This window comes from Lepus europaeus, chromosome 21 (genome assembly GCF_033115175.1).
Source record: "Lepus europaeus isolate LE1 chromosome 21, mLepTim1.pri, whole genome shotgun sequence".
Lineage (NCBI taxonomy): Eukaryota > Metazoa > Chordata > Mammalia > Lagomorpha > Leporidae > Lepus > Lepus europaeus.
The window spans coordinates 22,677,249-22,696,753 of NC_084847.1; the positions used below are offsets into that span (position 1 = coordinate 22,677,249).

The 19,505-nt window shown below is 41.2% G+C and overlaps 1 long non-coding RNA gene across 1 annotated transcript in view; it reads right to left on the bottom strand.

Annotated features, from left to right (window-relative positions):
* Positions 1 to 19,505, bottom strand: part of LOC133751107 (uncharacterized) — an 82,318-nt gene that overhangs the window by 45,870 nt on the left and 16,943 nt on the right. Inside the window, exon 4 of the long non-coding RNA XR_009864755.1 lies at positions 1,244 to 1,397. This is a non-coding gene — a long non-coding RNA (uncharacterized LOC133751107). The remainder of the gene's footprint in view (positions 1 to 1,243; positions 1,398 to 19,505) is intronic.

The following is a 19,505-nucleotide window of genomic DNA, read 5'->3' on the forward strand; positions in this document are numbered from 1 at the left end:
GTTTTTGAGTAGTTACTGGTCAGCATCTCATTAGATGAGGTTCAAGGAATGATCCTTGGGTGTCAACACGAGTAACTGCTAGCCAGAAGGAGGGGAGACTTAATTCACCACATACTGTAAGAACCAAACCACAAAACACAATACCTAAAGATTTTGAAATTCTGTGTTGTTTAAAACACAAGAACAAATAAGGATTTCATTTCATCAACCAAAGTTTTAAAACCAATTATATGGCAACCATTGTGGATACTATGCAGAAACAATGCCCCTGCCTTCTCAGACCTAAAAATGCTCTAAACATATCATAATCCAAATGATTTCAATATCTCATATTTCAAAATCTAATTCAGAAGTAAAAAGAACCTGTATAGAGTTATTCAGAACCTTATAGTTTTATAACTGAAACAAATATACTTAGGAAGTAATGCTGACTTCTACAAATTTCGGTGCCATCCTCTGGTCTAGGTGCTTCTGATGATAAACAGAGTCCCCATATTCCTAGTTAATGCAATAATATGACTGGGGCATGTAAATTTTACATGATATGTCTCCCCACATAACCACATTCATTAACACAATATAACAATGTATTCCTCAGGAACTTTTTCATAAAATTAGGGAAACACTGGATAGCACAGAGGCAGAATCAGATTTCAGTGGGGCAATAACAACAATATACAACCATCTTTTTGGGTTTACCACTCAATGCTATCACTGCTGTGTGGCAGAACCTTCAATGCCAACTGAGATAAGCTATCTTAGCAAATTAGGAAAAACAGGAAGCAAATCCTGAGAGCAGAAACTTCCTTTCTGGAGGACCAGATCCATTTTCTCAGCTCCTATACACTAAGTAGAACTATAAACCCAGAAAATAAAACAAGAGACCTGGAAATTAACACAGTCACTGGGCATCTTAATTGCCCACCCAAAAGAAGATGACTCACCTGCTGGTTCACCCATCCTGGCATCAGAATTCAGCCAGATTGGTTCACACCTCCTGGAACTGTAGGTGATATCTCCGAGCACATGCACGTTTTACAATACACAATTTAAAATCTATTTAGAACATATGATATGAAACTTACATAATAAAAATTTATAATGTAAAATATAGCATTCAATTTCTAACGTATAATATAATACACAATTTTTCTTCCTTCCCCCTGACTCCTGAAGGCCCAAGTGTCCCCTGCCTCTGTCCAGGCCGGCATATGATAAGCACAAACATTTCAAGAAGACTCACCAGGCGAGGATGGTCAAACCTGAGGGTCCTGTGGAATCCACTGCCACTCCCCTGACCAGCAGCCCGGCCCTTCCTGCGGTGTCGCTCTGGCTGCTCCCCTCCTTATTCTTAGTGCCAGGGCTTAGCACACGTTCCAATGAAGAACTCCACGTCGCTGGACACCAAGAAGAGAAAAGGGAAACAGCAGCACTGAGCACCCTTTTTATAAACTCAGAATTCAATGGCATGCATCAGTTCTGATTGTCCAATCAGAAAACAAAGACCAAGCCTATGCAGGCCTGCACAGGGGGTATGGCTCCAGGCTTCTCCTGAGCTCTTACTTTCTGTCCCAAGTAGGAAGCAAGGCCAGGCTCCAGTGTGGTGGGGCCACAGGTCGACTGTTTGTTTCACTTTTGTAATGGAATTTATTCCACCATTCCATTTAAAATTTGACAGAGTTTTTCTCTTTAGGTACCGTATATACTCATCTGCTTTTTCTCCTGAGAGTGTTAAATAAAGTGAAATTGCTTTCATATGACTCATGCCTTCAGAGTGGTGGTTGGTTTTCAACCTCTGGATTACAGAAAGAAAACATGTATGGGATGCTGGCATTGCAGGTGGTGGCTTAACCCCCAGCATCACTACACTAGCCCCTACCCACAGAATTTTAGAAGCCCAATGATTCAGAAATTGATTGTCTCATATGTGGAAGGAATGCAAATGCATAGTTTCGGTAAGTCAGAATTATTTTCATTGCAGTAAACAAGAAAACAAAGATATTTCAATTAGATGATGAGGTGAAAGATATCACACAGATGACTGATTTAGCATCTTCATTACCACTGCTGTATCTTTTCCTCTAACAATTGGTTTAGACGCTTGCTTTAAGCTTGTGGCCAGCCTTGGAAAGCTGGAAATCTTGATGCTAAACAGATGTGAGATGAAATTTAAAACAGAGGCATACCAGCTAGAACCACAGCCTAGACCTAATTCTAGTGTTTACCTCTTGGCGATAATTGGAAATCATAAACTATATATAAGAAAACACCATCTCCACCTCCAGATTCCACATTAAGCACCATGTACACTGACCAATAATACTTTACTCCCTCCTCTTTAATAAAAATAGAATAAAAATAAGTCTATGTCTGCTGCACTATGTTTATAAGATTGTTCTGCTTAAAGATCCACCATTAAATACAAAATTTCAAGGATGTACAATAACTCTAAGAGGTTTCTAACTCAGAGGAAGTTCCAGGAGGCAAAGTTAGGTCTATCCTTGTCTCTAGAAAAGTGGGCAAGCCCTCAGGGCCACAAATGTACCCAAACCCCCGAAGGGACTCAAAAACATGTGAGTGAGCAATATTGAAAAATCACAAGTTGAGAGACTGTGTACTAACAGAACCCTGCCAACCATCTAAATGAAAAGAGAACCATCATGCAGACATTGTGCAGATACCACACCACCTGTGGGCAAGACATCCCAGGTGTGCACAGCACCAGCCCTGGAAATGCCACTCACAGAGTGCAATGGTGCCCACGGGAGCTGTGCAGTGTGACCACTTTGCCAGTAATAACATCTCTACCCAACAGCTCTCGAGTAGCTCAAGAGTATAACAGGTACATTGTGTAAAAACGAGCAGAAGTGATTTTTACAGTTTCAAGAATATCTACCAGCTCACCTCACACAACTCAGTATGTGTCATTCCTGGTGAACACTTTATCAGCAAACTTCAACAAAATTTTCAGGCAAGGTTTTAGGTCAGTGAGTACTGTGGGTCAGCAAGATTCTTTTTCTTTCTACTTGAGGCTTTCTTTGAATGCTTAAAGGTTGTTTTTTAAAAACATTTCATATATTTTAAAGGCAGACTTACAGAAAGAGAGGGAGAGACAGAGAAAGAGAGAGGTCTTCCATACACTAGTTCACTCCCTAAATGGCCACGATGGCCAGGGCTGTGCCAGACTGAAGCCAAGAGCCAGGAGCTTCTTCTGGCTTTCCCACATGGATGCAGCAGCCCAAGCACTTGGGCTACCTTGTGCTGCCCTCCCAAGTGCATTAGCAGAGAGCTGGATTGGAAGTTTAGCTGGGACTTTGAATCAGTGTCCATATGGGATGCTGGCATCACAGGTGGTGGCTTTACCACCTAAGCCACAATGCTGGCAACCAATGTTCTTATTTTTTACTTTAAGATTGACAAAACCACCCAGAAATCTAGAAATTTTATAACACAGCTAATAACTCTGAAAGGACGAGAGTTAATAATGGGTGGAGTAGGGCATTTGGTACAATGGTTAAGGAGAAACTACCTGACCTGCTAAGTGGACAGTGCTGTCTGTGACTGTCCCCCAAACATACTTTATTTTCAGCTGTGAGCACCAGAGCTTTGAAAGCACATTTAATGATGTACAACACAAAGAGGCAGAACGAAGGGCAGTCAGGCACAAGAGTGCACTGCTCTAGTCTTTTCCACACTGAAGGTGCCGAGGTCTGTTCAACACCTGTGTAAATTTCAACAGTCAGCCTTGTGGTAGGGAGAGAGCTGGCATGCAACGCCGCTTCATTCTACAGAATGCTGACAGAGACCTGCTGTCTAGTGGTTAAGATGCTGCATTCTGGTGGTTCCAGTGCTACTGTACATGAACGGCATCACTCTTTCAAAGACACACACATGAGGTTCACTGTTTCATTCTCCTGAACATGGCATTTGACAAAGAAAGTAAGTAGCTCAATTATCTCCCTCTAGCAAATCAAAAGTCAGTGCAGCTCCCCGGCTTCTTCTGGAACCTGCCTGACTGGCTCTTTTCTCAGGCCTTCTGTATTTGCTATTGCCAGGCCCAGCTGGATGGGGCCTTCTACAGGTTATCAGTGGGGCTCAGGCTTTACTGCACGTGGGTCTCTATTCAAGAGACCCATCAGCAGAGAACCTTCCAAGACCATCCGAGTGGCATCCTCTCCTGCACCTGGTCTCCCCACACACACCTCCTCCCTTGTCCTTTTCTCTGCTTTATTTTTCACCTGAAGTCTTCACCATACTTGACAGTATATCCTACTGGATGTGTTCAAGGCTGACCCACTCTAGAATGCAAGCTCGTGAAGGCAGAGCATGGTCTTGTTTACCATGCTATTCCCAGGGTCCCCGGCCAGTAACAGCTTTCAATAAACATTATCTCAATTAATAAACAGGAATGGAAGCCAAACACCTCTGTTTCTAGCTTTGCAGATGCTCACCTCCCTGTTAGCTTTAACAGACTCCTCTACACTGACTGCCCTTGGTGTGCCAACAGGCAGTGATGGAAGGGCAGCTCTCCCCTTCCAGATGTCTTGTGCTAAAGCAGAGAGGCGTCACTGAAAGGAATGTGAATTATCAAAACCTGGTGTTGATGGAGAGCACAGGAGATTTACCTCACTGTTTGTGGGAGTGTAGATGGAGGCAACCCTGGAGGATAATTTAGAAGGACCTAGCAACATTTTAAACAGGACTGTACTTGACCTAGAGATTCTCAAATAACACAGGTCATCAAAACAGCAGTTCCAGGGATGCTCAGGTATGGGTATTCCAGGTTTCTCACTGCAGTATTATTTTAATGGTGAAAAATCAGAATTCTCATACAAAATAGCAACCACTTATGTTGGAATACAATGTAATCTTATACAGTCACTGAAGAGAATTAAATCTATATATTTATAATGATACAACAATTACTATACTGGCAAGTATAAAAGGGAAGATGGAAAACCATCCTATTAAGAGCACAGTTCTGCACAAAGTCATTTCTATGTGCATGTGAGCACTGTACACATACAAATACCCCTTCACACACAAACACAAACACAAACACACACTTTTATTAATGCAGGGAAAGTACCTGTAAAAGGGCACACAAAACTGTCAACAGTGCTTCGGACATCTCCAAACAGAACTGAGGTGTAACTTCCATTTTCTTTTTCTCAACTTCCACTTTCTAAATCATAAATTTTGTAATGTGCACACTTTAGGGACAAGTAAATCACATTCTGCTCAGGGATAAAGCCATAGGAAGAATTAAAAGCGAAAACAAAACAAACAAAAAACTTAGGGGCGAGCGCTGTGCTGTAGTGTTGACTCCTGCCAGCATACCATATAGGCAGCAGTTTGATTCCTAGTATTCCGATTCCAATCTAGCGCCCTGCTAATGTGCCTGAGAAAGCAGAGGAGGATGGCCCAACTCTTGGGTTCCTGCAACCCCTAATGAGAAACCTGGCTCCTGGCTCTTGGCTTCAGATGCATCCAGCTCCAGTCATGGCAGCCATTTGAGGAGTGAACCAGAGGATGGAAGATACCTCTCTCTTCCTCCCTACCTCCCTCACTCCCTCCTTCCCTCCTTCCCTCCTTCTTTCTCTCTCTCTCTGTCTCTCGCTCTCTCCATCTCTCTGTAATTATGCCTTTCAAAAATATCTTTTAGGGGCTGGCATTTTGGCACAGTGGGTTAACTTCCTAGCCTGAAGCGCCAGCATCCTATATGGGCGCCGGTTCAAGACCTGGCTGCTCTGCTTCCGGTCCAGCTCTCTGCTATGGCCTGCAAAAGCAGTAGAAGAGGGCCCCTGCACCCACGTGGGAGACCCGGAGGAAGCTCCTGGCTCCTGATCAGCGCAGCTCGGGCCATTGCAGCCAATAGGGGAGTGAACCAGCAGATGGAAGACCTCTCTCTCTCTCTCTCTCTCTCTCTCTCTCTCTCTGTCTCTCCTCTCTCTGTGTAACTATGACTTTCAAATAAATAAATATTTAAAAATATTTTTAAAAACCCTTGAATTTTGACATTAATTTATTGTTAATAATAATCATGCATATTTATGGGCTACAATGTGACATTTCCAAACGCATATACAATGTCTACTGATTAAATCAGGGTAACCAACATTCCTTTACCAATACCACTTTTTGGATACTGGAGTCCTGAAACAGCCCTATTCTGCTTGTTCATGTAACCCATAATGGGTTACTGTGAAGTACAGTCAGCCAGCCATGCCTGAACACCAGGGATGGGGTTTTTGATCAAACTCTGATTTGGTGTGTGTTATCCAACTCCCTCTATCCCCACCATCCATCTTCGAGTAAACATCATTTTGTATTCAAACTGAGGTTTTTAGCTTCCACTTCTGAGGGATAATGGGAAGTATTTATCTGTCTGGCCTGTTCCACTTAACATCCTATCCTTTTGAAACATGTTTAAATCATTATTAAATCTCTGGCTTATTTTCACTTAACATGATGTCCTTTCAGAAACATTTTTAAATCACTGTTAAGCCTAAAGAGGTCATCACGTATATGCTTTAAGCTTCTCAGGAGCATTACATTTCACTTACACTCACGAATACTCTCTAAGAAGTACTTTGGTTTTCACAGAAGATGAAACTAGGGCATGGAGAAATTAAGTTTTGTCCTCAGAATGCAGAATTAGAATCAAATGCTCTGACTTAAAAATTTGCTCTGTGGGCCAACACTGTGGTAAAGTAGATAAAGCTTCCGCCTGCGGTGCCAGCATCCCTTATGGGTGCAGGTTCGTGTCCCAGATGCTATTCTTCCAATCCAGTTTTCTGCTTATGGCCTGGGAAAGCAGCAGTCAATAGCCTAAGTTCTTGGGCCTCGGAAACCATGTAGGGGACCTCAAAGAAGCACCTGGCTCCAGCTTTTGAATCGGTTCAGCTCTGGCCATTGTAACCATTTGGGGAGTAAACCAGTGGACGGAAGACCTCTGTAACTCTACCTCACAAATAAATACATAAATATTTAAAAATTTGCTTTATCTCCCACTGCTTTTCAGAGAGATGGTGGATAAAAAGGTACGCTGGACTCTAAATCCGTTTGATAAAATGGACTAAGATTATGATCAAGAGCAGTGGTAAGCAGGCTTTGAACCACAAGATAGAATAAAAACTATGTTTCTTATCACACCAAGGGTTGGTCCATTACTACTCAAAAGTAAAGCAGTTCATCCTTGTAATTATGCTCACACAACATGCTTTTTTATATACGCTAGCAAATACTCAAGATTTACTTTAAAGAAGAGAAAATGCCAGCTTTGATAAAATGAACGTGCCTGCACTTGAAGGGAAAATGAAACCTTTAGAAGAAAAACAATGAAACCACCAGATTGTGAAAATGATACTTTATCCACCAGGAAGTTTATGAAAGCTGTTTTTCTGTCATATACAAACAAGGTGTCCAAACTCAGGACTGAACAACACATTCTACCAGTGACACACAGCCACAATCCTAAATTATGGTTCTTGCCAAGGCTTCAAATAGAGGCAACATTCCTAATTATGCTGGGTAAGCTCCAACTCCTTCAGGTTTGAGCAAGCAGCAAGTTGTATTCTAATGCTGCAAAGTTCTATCAAGTTCCTAGTACCATGGGTTCAATAAGTTATAACAAACTTAAGATGGTTAATTTATTGATAACAAAAGATTACCAAAAACACTTTTCACATACATTTCCTCAGGTTTTTAAACAAAAGGCATTTTAAAGTTGCTATAGCAATATAAAGGGAAAGTAAAGAATGACCAATCATACCACCACTGTTAAGGTCAGAGATGCTCTGTCTCATCTGCATTCCTTGTAGGTTGGGTCCTATTAGTGCGTCTCAAACACCATTCTGCGGAACTTCGTAGAGTTTTTAATTTCACAAGGCTGTACTGATTATACCTGGTGCCCAATACAGACAACCTAGTGCTGTCCTGCTCAAAAAATCCCAGCAAACCTTGTGGTCAGTTCAATTCTAGAAGTCTTTTCTGCATTCTCATTTATTGCTACTTATATTTCTCAGCTTTTTTATGACTTTTGCACATGGAGCATTCTCTATAATAACTTCAGGTCAGACTTCAGCCCCTGGATCCTCAAGAGTGCAATAATGTACAGTCTGCAGGGCACTGTAAGAAGTCAGCAAGAAGTCCCCTGATGTTAACAGCTCGAGCAATATTGTTTTCTCCTTTAGACCACACCACTAAAATTGCTTTAATTATCCATAAAGGAATTCTTTGTGTTACAGCAAATAAGATTTGACACTAATTCAAATAGGCTAATTTCAACCTAACAAAATAACTTATAGGAATAACTAAAGGAACAAGACAATCACAAAGTTTGGAGGCTGGTGCCGCAGCTCAATCTTCCACCTGCAGTGCCAGCACCCCGGGTTCCAGACCTGGTTGGGGCGCTGGATTCTGTCCCAGTTGCCACTCTTCCAGTCCAGCTCTCTGCTGTGCCCTGGGGTGCAGTGGAGGATGGCCCAAGTCCTTGGGTCCTGCACCCGCATGGGAGACCAAGAGAAGCACCAGGCTCCTGGCTTCAGATTGGCACGGTGCACCAGCTGCAGCACACCGGCCGCAGCGGCCATTGGAGGGTAAAGCAACAGTAAAGGAAGACCTTTCTCTCTGTCTCTCTCTCTCACTGTCCACTCTGCCTATCAAAAAAATATAAAAAATATAAAGATTTGTAAAGACTTGTTATGATACATGTGCGATCTTCAAACATTATATGAAAAATATGTATTACAAAAAAAATGCGTGGGTTTCAAAAAATTTCAGAGGGAGAGCGGCAAGATGGCAGAATAGGAAGGGAACACACTGATAGTTTGCGAAGAGACAGTTTAATAAAAGTGGAGATACTGCAGGTTCAAGGAAGACTTGGGGAAGAAACAGCAGAGGAAACTCTTCTGGAACTAGTGATTCACGGTGGACCTGCGTGGAGGGCGTGAGAGCCCACAGCTTGGGACACCAGTAGCAGAATCAACGCACCAGCGCTGCAACACGAGGTGAGCTGAACCTCAATAGCCCAAGACACTGGCGGGAAATCAAAAGGAGGAGCATAGATGGAATGAGGCTTGAAGCCCTGTAGGGGAATGTTAACCAGGCTAACTAGAAGAGAGAGGAAAAAAAAGTGACCGGTACAGACATGAGTTTCTCTCTCTCCGCTCACCTCTCAAAGGTAAGCAAGACAAAGAGAAGGCGCCATTTTGGACATACATCATAAGCGGCACGAACTCAGGGCTGCAACTGCCCTCAGCCAAGCAGAAAAACCTGACTCTTGGGGGGTGAAATAACAGGAGATTAGGATCTAGTGAATGTGTGGTGCTAATGAAATGAGACTGTGAAAAAAGAGACAATGGGTAAGAGAACTCAAGGAGTTCATGTGTACTTTCCAGAGATGCTACAATTTGGTAACCTTGGCAACCCAGTGGGAGACTGCAGGAGAATTTGAGCCCACATTGAGGGCAGCACAGATTCCCTGTGTGGTCCTTGGAAAACAGCAGGCGAATGTTACACCACCAGAAACCAGAGATCGGAGGCTAACTACCTTCAATTCCACTCAGTTGTGCAGAATTACATCCCTTCGGAATTAAAAATAAATAAAAAGAAAGAGAGATTTACCACGCCTAACCTGGGAGTGTCACCTTGGGGACACCCTTAACCCGGAGGAACCAAATAGAGCTCTCTGGCCACACCCATCTCAAGCCTCTAAGGCTCCATCAAAAATAGACAGTCCACTTAATACAATCATAGTATAACAAGAAAAAAACACCACAGCGAGGGAAGAAGAATCCAAAGAATATCTCCAAGCAACAAACACAGAAACCAAGGAAACAAGAACCAGGAAGACATTATGACACCCCCAAATGAACAAGACACCCCAAGTCAAGATTATGAAGATGATGAGATGAAAGAAATGCAAGATACGGATTTCAAAAAATTTATGATAAGAACACGTAGAAGTTTTCAAAAACAAACGCTTGAGCTACGGAAATCCTTACTGGACAGGATAGAAAATCTCGCTCATGAAAATGAAATCTTAAGGAGGAATCAAAAGGAAACACAGAAACTAGTAGAACAGGAAAGTGTGATAGTGAAGAGAAATCAAAATGAAATCAAGAACTCAATAGATCAAATGACAAACACATTAGAGAGCCTTAAAAACAGAGTCAGTAAAACAGAAGAGAGAATATCGGACTTAGAACACAGAGAACAGGAAAGTATACAGTCAAACCAAAGAAAAGAAGAGGAAATTAGAAATCTAAAAAGTATTGTTGGGAATCTACAGGGTACTATTAAAAAAACCAACATTCGGGTTCTAGGAGTTCCTGAAGGCATGCAGAGGGAGAAAGGATTAGAAGGCCTTTTTAGTGAGATACTAGCAAAAATTTCCCAGGTTTGGAGAAGGTAACCTTCCTAGTACAGGAAGCTCATAGAACTCCTAGTAAACATGACCAAAAGAGATCCTCACCACAACACGTTGGTGGAAGGAAGCTCATAGAACTCCTAGTAAACATGCTCAAAAGAGATCCTCACAACAACACGTCGTAATCAACTCACCACAGTGAAACATAAAGAAAAGATTCTAAAATGTGCAAGAGAGAAACGTCAGATTACTCTCAGAGGATCTCCAATTAGACTCACAGCTGACTTCTCATCAGAAACCCTACAAGTTAGAAGGGAATGGCGAGATATAGCCCAGGTACTAAGAGAGAAAAACTGCCAGCCCAGAATATTATATCCTGCAAAGCTCTCATTTGTGAATGAAGGTGAAATAAAGACCTTTCACAGCAAACAGAAATTGCAAGAATTTGTCGCCACTCGTCCAGCCCTGCAAAAGATGCTTAAAGATGTGTTACACATAGAAACACAGAAACATGGTTACCAATATGAAAGAAGGTAAAGTTTGGAAACCTCACAGCAAAAGATCACAGGAATCTCAAAACATATATTAGAAAATATCTTTGGCAAATGGCAGGGCAAAGTTACTCCTTCTCAATAGTCACACTGAACGTTAATGGCCTGACCTTTCCAGTTAAAAGACACAGATTGGCTGATTGGGTTAAGGAACAAAACCCATCTATCTGCTGCTTACAAGAAACTCATCTTTCCAACAATGATCCATACAGACTGAAAGTGAAAGGCTGGAAAAACATATACCATGCCAACAGAAATGAAAAAAGAGCGGGAGTAGCCATCTTAATATCAGATAACATAAATTTTACCACAAAAACTATTAGGAGAGACAAAGAGGGGCACTATATAATGATTAAGGGATCCATTCAACAGGAAGATATAACGATTATCAATGTATATGCACCTAATTACAGGGCACCAGCTTATTTAAAAGACTTGTTGAGGGACTTAAAGGGAGACTTAGACCCCAATACAATAGTACTGGGGGACTTCAATACTCCACTCTCAGAGATAGACAGATCAAGAAGGAGACAGTAGATTTAAATGACACTATAGCCCAAATGGATCTAACAGATACCTACAGAACATTTCATCCTACATCTAAGGACTTTACATTCTTCTCAGCAGTACATGGAACCTTCTCTAGCATTGACCACATACCAGGCCATAAAGCAAGTCTCAGCAAATTCAAAAGAATTAGAATCATACCATGCAGCTTCTCAGACCACAAAGGAATGAAATTGGAAATTAGCAACACAGGAATCCCTAGAGCACGTGCAAACACATGGAGATTGAACAACATGCTCCTGAATGAACAATGGGTCATAGAAGAAATTAAAAGAGAAATTTTCTGGAAGTAAATGAGGATAACAGCACAACATACCAAAACCTATGGGATACAACAAAAGCAGTGTTAAGAGGAAAGTTTATATCAATAGGTGCCTACATCAAGAAATTGGAAAGGCACCAAATAGATGAGCTTTCAATTCATCTCAAGGATCTAGGAAATCTACAGCAAACCAGACCCAAAGCTAGTAGAAGAAGAGAAATAATTAAAATCAGAGAAGAAATCAGCAGGATTGAATTTAAAAAATTACAAAAAATCAGCCAAACGAGGAGCTGGTTTTTTTTTTATTAAACTTTTATTTAATGAATATAAATTTCCAAAGTACAGCTCATGGGTTACAATGGCTTCCCCCTCCCAAAACTTCCCTCCCACCCACAACCCTCCCCTTTCCCGCTCCCTCTCCCCTTCCAATCACATCATGATTCATTTTCAATTCTCTTTATATACAGAAGATCAGTTTAGTATAAGTTAGGTAACGATTTCAACAGTTTGCCCCCATATAGCAACACAAAGTGAAAAAAAAAATACTGTTGGAGTACTAGTTATAGCATTAAATAAGAGTGTGCAGCACATTAAAGACAGAGATCCTACATAATTTTTTTTAAAAAATTAATTAATTTTCTATGCCATTTCCAATATAACACCAGGTTTTTTTTTTCATTTCCAAATATCTTTATATACAGAAGATCAATTCAGTATATAATTAGTAAAGATCTCATCAGTTTGTACCCACGCAGAAACACAAAGTGTAAAAATACTGTTTCAGCACTAGTTATAGCATCACTGCTCATTAGGCAACACATTAGGGACAGATCCCACATGGGATGTAAGTACACAGTGACTCCTGTTGCCAGCTTAACAATTTGACACTCCTGTTCATGGCGTCAGTAATCTCCCTAGGCTCTAGTCATGAGTTGCCAGGGCTATGGAAGCCTTTAGGGTTCGATGACTTTGATCTTATTCCGATAGGGTCACAGTCAAAGTGGAAGTTCTCTCCTCCCTTCAGAGAAAGGTACCTCCTTCTTTGATGGCCCCGTTCTTTCCACTGGGATCTCACTCACAGAGATCTTTCATTTAGGTCTTCTTCTTTTTTTTCTTTTCCATGGTATCTTGGCTTTCCATGCCTACAATACTCTCATGGGCTCTTCAGCCAGGTCTGAATGCCTTAAGGGCTGATTCTGAGGCCAGAGTGTTGTTTAGGACGTCTGCCATTCTATGAGTCTGCTGTGTATCCCACTTCCCATGCTGGATCTTTCTCTCCCTTTTTGATTCTATCAGTTAGTATTAGCAGACACTTGTCTTGTTTGTGTGATCCCTTTGTTTCTTAGACCTATCCAAGCCATCGATTGTGAACTGAAATTGATCACTTGGACTAGTGAGATGGCACTGGTACATGCCACCTTGATGGGATTATATTGGAATCCCCTGGCATATTTCTAACTCCATCATTTGGGGCAAGACTGATTGTGCATGTCCCAAAATGTGCATCTCCCCCCTCTCTTTTTCCACTCTGAAATTTAACAGGGGTCACTTTTCAGTTAACATTTAAACACCTAAGAATAATTGTGTGTTAATTACAGAGTTCAACCACTAGTACTAGAACAACAACAACAACAGCAACAACAAATACTAAAAAGGATAAAGTATTACATTGTACATCTAGAGTCAGGACAAAAGCTGATCAGGTCATTGTTTCTTATAGTGTCCATTTCACTTCAGCAGGTTTCCCCTTTGGTGCTCAGTTGTCACCGATCAGGAAAACAAATGATATTTGTCTCTTTGGGACTGGCTTAATTCACTCAGCATGATGCTTTCCAGATCCCTCCATCTTGTTGCAAATGACTGGGTTTCATTGTTCCTTACTGCTGTATAGTATTCTATGGAGTACATGTCCCATAATTTCTTTATCCAGTCTACTGTTGATGGGCATTTGGGTTGGTTCCAGGTCTTAGCTATTGTGAATTGGGCTGAAATAAACATTAATGTGCAGATGGCTTTTTTATTAGCCAAATTAATTTCCTTTGGGTAAATTCCAAGGAGTGGGATGGCTGGGTTGTATGGTAGGGTTATGTTCAGGTTTTTGAGGAATCTCCAGACTGACTTCCATAGTGGCCTAACCAGTTTGCATTCCCACCAACAGTGGGCTAGTGTTCCTTTTTCCCCACAACCTCTCCAGCATCTATTGTTGGTAGATTTCTGAATGTGAGCTATTCTCACCGGGGTGAGGTGAAACCTCATTGTGGTTTTGATTTGCATTTCTCTAATTGCTAGTGATCTTGAGCATTTTTTCATGTGTCTGTTGGCCATTTGGATTTCCTCTTTTGAAAAATGTCTATTGAGGTCCTTGGCCCATCTCTTCAGTGGGTTGTTTGTTCTGTTGTTGTGGATTTTCTTGATTTCTTTGTAGATTCTGGTTATCAACCCTTTATCTGTAGTATAGTTTGCAAATATTTTTTCCCATTCTGTCGGTTGCCTCTTCACTTTCCTGACTGTTTCTTTTGAAGTACAGAAACTTCTCAATTTGATGCAATCCCAAATGTTAATTTTGGTTTTGACTGCCTGTGCTCCTGGGGTCTTTTCCAAGAAGTCTTTGCCTGTACCTATATCTTGCAGGGTTTCTCCAATGCTCTCTAATAATTTGATGGTTTTGGGTCGTAGATTTAAGTCTTTAATCCACGTTGAGTGAATTTTTGTGTAAGGTGAAAGGTATGGGTCTTGCTTCAAGCTTCTGCACATGGAAATCCAATTTTCCCAGCACCATTTATTGAATAGACTGTCCTTATTCCAGGGATTAGTTTTGGGTCTTTGATCAAATATAAGTTGGCTGTAGATGTTTGGATTGATTTCTGGTGTTTCTATTCTGTTCCATTGGTCTATCCATCTGTTTCTGTACCAGTACCATGCTGTTTTGATAACAACTGCCCTGTAGTATGCCCTGAAATCTGGGATTGTGATGCCTCCGGCTTTGTTTTTGTTGTACAAAATTGCTTTGGCTATTCGAGGTCTTCTGTGTCTCCATATGAATTTCAGCATCATTTTTTCCAGATCTGAGAAGAGTGTCTTCGGTATCTTGATTGGTATTGCATTGAATGTATAAATTGCTTTTGGGAGAATAGACATTTTGATGATATTGATTCTTCCAATCCATGAGCATGGAAGATTTCTCCATTTTTTGGTATCCTCTTCTATTTCTTTCTTTAAGGTTTTGTAGTTTTCATCGTAGAGATCTTTAACGTCCTTGGTTAAGTTTATTCCAAGGTATTTGATTGTTTTTGTGGCTATTGCAAATGGGATTGATCTTAGGAGTTCTTCCTCAGCCGTGGCATTGCCTGTGTATACAAAGGCTGTTGATTTTTGTGAATTGATTTTATATCCTGCTACTTTGCCAAACTCTTCGATGAGTTCCAGTAGTCTCTTAGTAGAGTTCTTTGGGTCTCCTAAATAAAGAATCATATCATCTGCAAAGAGGGATTCTTGCATTTCCTCTATCTCTTCATCTTCATAATCTTGCATTGGCGTGTCTTGTTCACTTGGGGGCGTCATAGTGTCTTCCTTGCTCTTGTTACCTCGGCTTCTATGTTTGCTGTTTGGCATGTTGGAGATAATTTGTGGTGTTTTTGCTGTGGTGTTTTTTTTTTTCTCGTTATACTATGCCTCTAAGTGAGCTGTCTGCTTTGTTGGAGCCTTGGGGGCTGTGATGGGTGTGGCCAGAGAGCTATGCTTGTTTCTTCAGGTTTAAGGCTGTGTAAAGAGCGACTCTCCCAGATTTCTCACTCACTTGCTCCTTGCTGGCTCGCTCTCTCTCTCTCTCTTTTTTTTTTTTTGACTCAGTTGGGAGTGGAGTTGAGGGTAGTTGAAATCTGGCCTCTGTGAGTATTTGTTTGATCTACCCCTGGGACCATACACAGAGTTTATGCAGCCCTCAATGTGTTCTCCAGTTTTGCTAAAGATACTGAGTTTGGCTGAGCTTTACATATGTAAAATCGCGGTGCTCTTTGTTTTGCTTGGTGAGTGAAGGGAGAGGCCTCTGTTCCCCCTCCCCGCAATGTCTCGGGGCTTCTGAGGTCTTTGTCTTACCCTCCTCGGTTCCCGCGCTGGCAAGATTCTGTGGCTCTGGCTCCTCTCCCGCCGCTGCCGCTCGGCTCATCTCGGTTGGTTTTCCACGCGGTGGGCTCCCTGTAAGTCCTCTGTGTCTCATCCACAAGATCCGGAAGCGTTTCCTCTGCAGTTTTTTTCTTGAGTCTTTTCCTGAGGCTACAGTAATTCCACTTTTATGAAAGTTTATTTTCCCAAACTAAGGCACACGTCCTCACTATCCGCCATCTTGGCTCCGCCCCAGGAGCTGGTTTTTTGAAAAAATAAACAAAATTGATACTCCACTGGCCCAACTAACTAAAAAAAGAAAAGACCCAAATCAATAAAGTCAGCGATGAAAAAGGAAACATAACAACAGACACCACAGAAATAAAAAGAATCATCAGAAATTACTACAAGGACTTGAATGCCAGCAAAAGGGAAATCTATCAGAAATGGATAGAATCCTGGACACATGCAACCTACCCAAATAGAACCAGAAAGACATAGAAAACCTAAACAGACCCATAACTGAGAAAGAAACTGAATCAGTAATAAAGGCACTCCCAACAAAGAAAAGCTCAGGACCAGATGGATTCACTGCTGAGTTCTACCAGACACTTAAAGAAGGACTAACTCCAATTCTTCTCAAACAATTCAGAACAAATGAAAAAGAGGGAATCCTCCCAAATTCTTTCTATGAGGCCAGCATCACCTTAATTCTTAAGCTGGAAAAAGATGCAGTATTGAAAGAGAATTATAGACCAATATCCCTGATGAACATAGATGGAAAAATCCTCAATAAAATTCTGGCCAATAGAATGCAACAACACATCAGAAAGATCATCCACCCAGACCAAGTGGGATTTATCCCTGGTATGCAGGGATGGTTCCATGTTCATAAATCAATCAATGTGATACACCACATTAACAGACTGCAGAAGAAAAACCATATGATTCTCTCAATAGACGCAGAGAAAGCATTTGATAAAATACAACACCCTTTCATGATGAAAACTCTAAGCAAACTGGATATGGAAGGAACATTCCTCAATACAATAAAAGCAATTTATGAAAAACCCACGGTTGCCAGCGCCGTGGCTTAACAGGCTAATCCGCCACCTTGTGGAGCCAGCACACCAGGTTCTAGTCCTGGTTGGGGTGCCGGATTCTGTCCTGGTTGCCCCTCTTCCAGGCCAGCTATCTGCTATGGCGCGGGAAGGCAGTGAAGGATGGCCCAAAATCTTGGACCCTGCACCCGCAAGGGAGACCAGGAGAAGCACCTGGCTCCTGGCTTCGGATCAGCGAGATGCACTGGCCGCAGCGGCCATTGGAGGGCGAACCAGCGGCAAAAAGGAAGACCTTTCTCTCTGTATCTCTCTCTCTCTATCCACTCTGCCTGTCAAAAAAAAAAAAAAACCCACGGGCAACATCCTATGGAATGGGGAAAAGTTGGAAGCATTTCCACTGAGATCTGGTAACAGACAGGGATGACCTCTATCATCAATGCTATTCAATATAGTTCTGGAAGTTTTTGCCAGAGCTATTAGGCAAGAAAAAGAAATTAAAGGGATACAAATTGGGAAGGAAGAACTCAAACTATTCCTCTTTGCAGATGATATGATTCTTTATTTAGGGGATCCAAAGAACTCTACTAATAGACTATTGGGACTCATAAAAGAGTTTGGCAAAGAAGCAGGATATAAATTCGATACACAAAAATCAACAGCCTTTGTATACACAGGCAATGCCATGGCTGAGGAAGAACTTCTAAGATCTTCTAAGATCAGTCCCATTCACAATAGCTACAAAAACAATCAAATACCTTGGAATAAACTTCACCAAGGACATTAAAGATCTCTACGATGAAAGCTACAAAACCTTAAATAAAGAAATATACGAGGATACCAAAAAATGGAGAAATCTTCCATGCTCATGGATTGGAAGAATCAATATCATCAAAATGTCCATTCTCCCAAAAGCAATTTATACATTCAATGCGATACCAACCAAAATACCAAAGACATTCTTCTCAGATCTGGAAAAAAATGATGCTGAAATTCATATGAAGACACAGGAGACCTCGAATAGCCAAAGCAATTTTGTACAACAAAAACAAAGCCGGAGGCATCACAATACCAGATTTCAGGACATACTACAGGGCAGTTGTTATCAAAACAACATGGTACTGGTACAGAAACAGATGGATAGACCAATGGAACAGAATAGAAACACCAGAAATCAACCCAAACATCTATAACCAACTTATATTTGATCAAGGATACAAAACCAATCCCTGGAGCAAGGACAGTCTATTCAATAAATGGTGCTGGGAAAATTGGATTTCCACGTGCAGAAGCTTGAAGCAAAACCCCTACCTTCCACGTTACACAAAAATCCACTCAACATGCATTAAAGACTTAAATCTACAACCTGACACCATCAAATTATTAGAGAGCATTGGAGAAACCCTGCAAGATACAGGTACCGGCAAAAACTTCTTGGAAAAGACCCCAGGAGCACAGGCAGTCAAAACCAAAATTAACATTTGGGATTGTATCAAATTGAGAAGTTTCTGTACTTCAAAAGAAACAGTCAGGAAAGTGAAGAGGCAACCGACAGAATGGGAAAAATATTTGCAAACTATACTACAGATAAAGGGTTAATACCAAGAATCTACAAAGAGATCAAGAAATTCCACAACATGAAAATAAACAACCCATTTACGAGATGGGCCAAGGACCTCAATAGACATTTTTCGAAAGAGGAAATCCAAACGGATAACAGACACATGAAAAAAAGTTCAAGATCACTAGCAATCAGGGAAACGCAAATCAAAACCACAATGAGGTTCCATCTCACCCCAGTTAGAATGGCTCACATTCAGAAATCTACCAACAATAGATGCTGGAGAGGATGTGGGGAAAAAGGGACACTAACCTACTGTTGGTGGGAATGCAAACTGGTAAAGCCACTATAGAATTCAGTCTGGAGATTCCTCAGAAACCTGAATATAACCCTACCATACAACCCAGCCATCCCACTCCTTGGAATTTACCCAAAGGAAATTTAATTGCAAACAAAAAAGCTGTCTGCACATTAATGTTTATTGCAGCTCAATTCACAATTGCTAAGACCTGGAACCAACCCAAATGCCCATCAACAGTAGACTGGATAAAGAAATTATGGGACATGTATTCTATAGAATACTACACAGCAGTCAAAAACAATGAAATCCGGTCATTTGCAACAAAATGGAGGAATCTGGAAAACATCATGCTGAGTGAATTAAGCCAGTCCCAAAGGGACAAATATCATATGTTCTCCCTGATCGGTGACAACTAACCAAGTACAAAAAAGGAAACCTATTGAAGTGAAAGGGACACTATGAGAAACAGTGACTTGATCAGCCCTTGTCCTCTCTGTTGATGTACAATTTAATACATTATCCCTTTTAGTATTTTTTTTGTTCTAGTTAATGCTATTGGTTGAACTCTGTAATTAACACACAATTATTCTTAGGTGTTTAAATTTAATTGAAAAGTGATCCTTGTTAAATATAAGAGTGGGAATAAGAGAGGAAGGAGATGTACAATTTGGGACATGCTCAATAGGACTTGCCTCAAATGGTGGAGTTAGAAATGTGCCAGGGGATTCCATT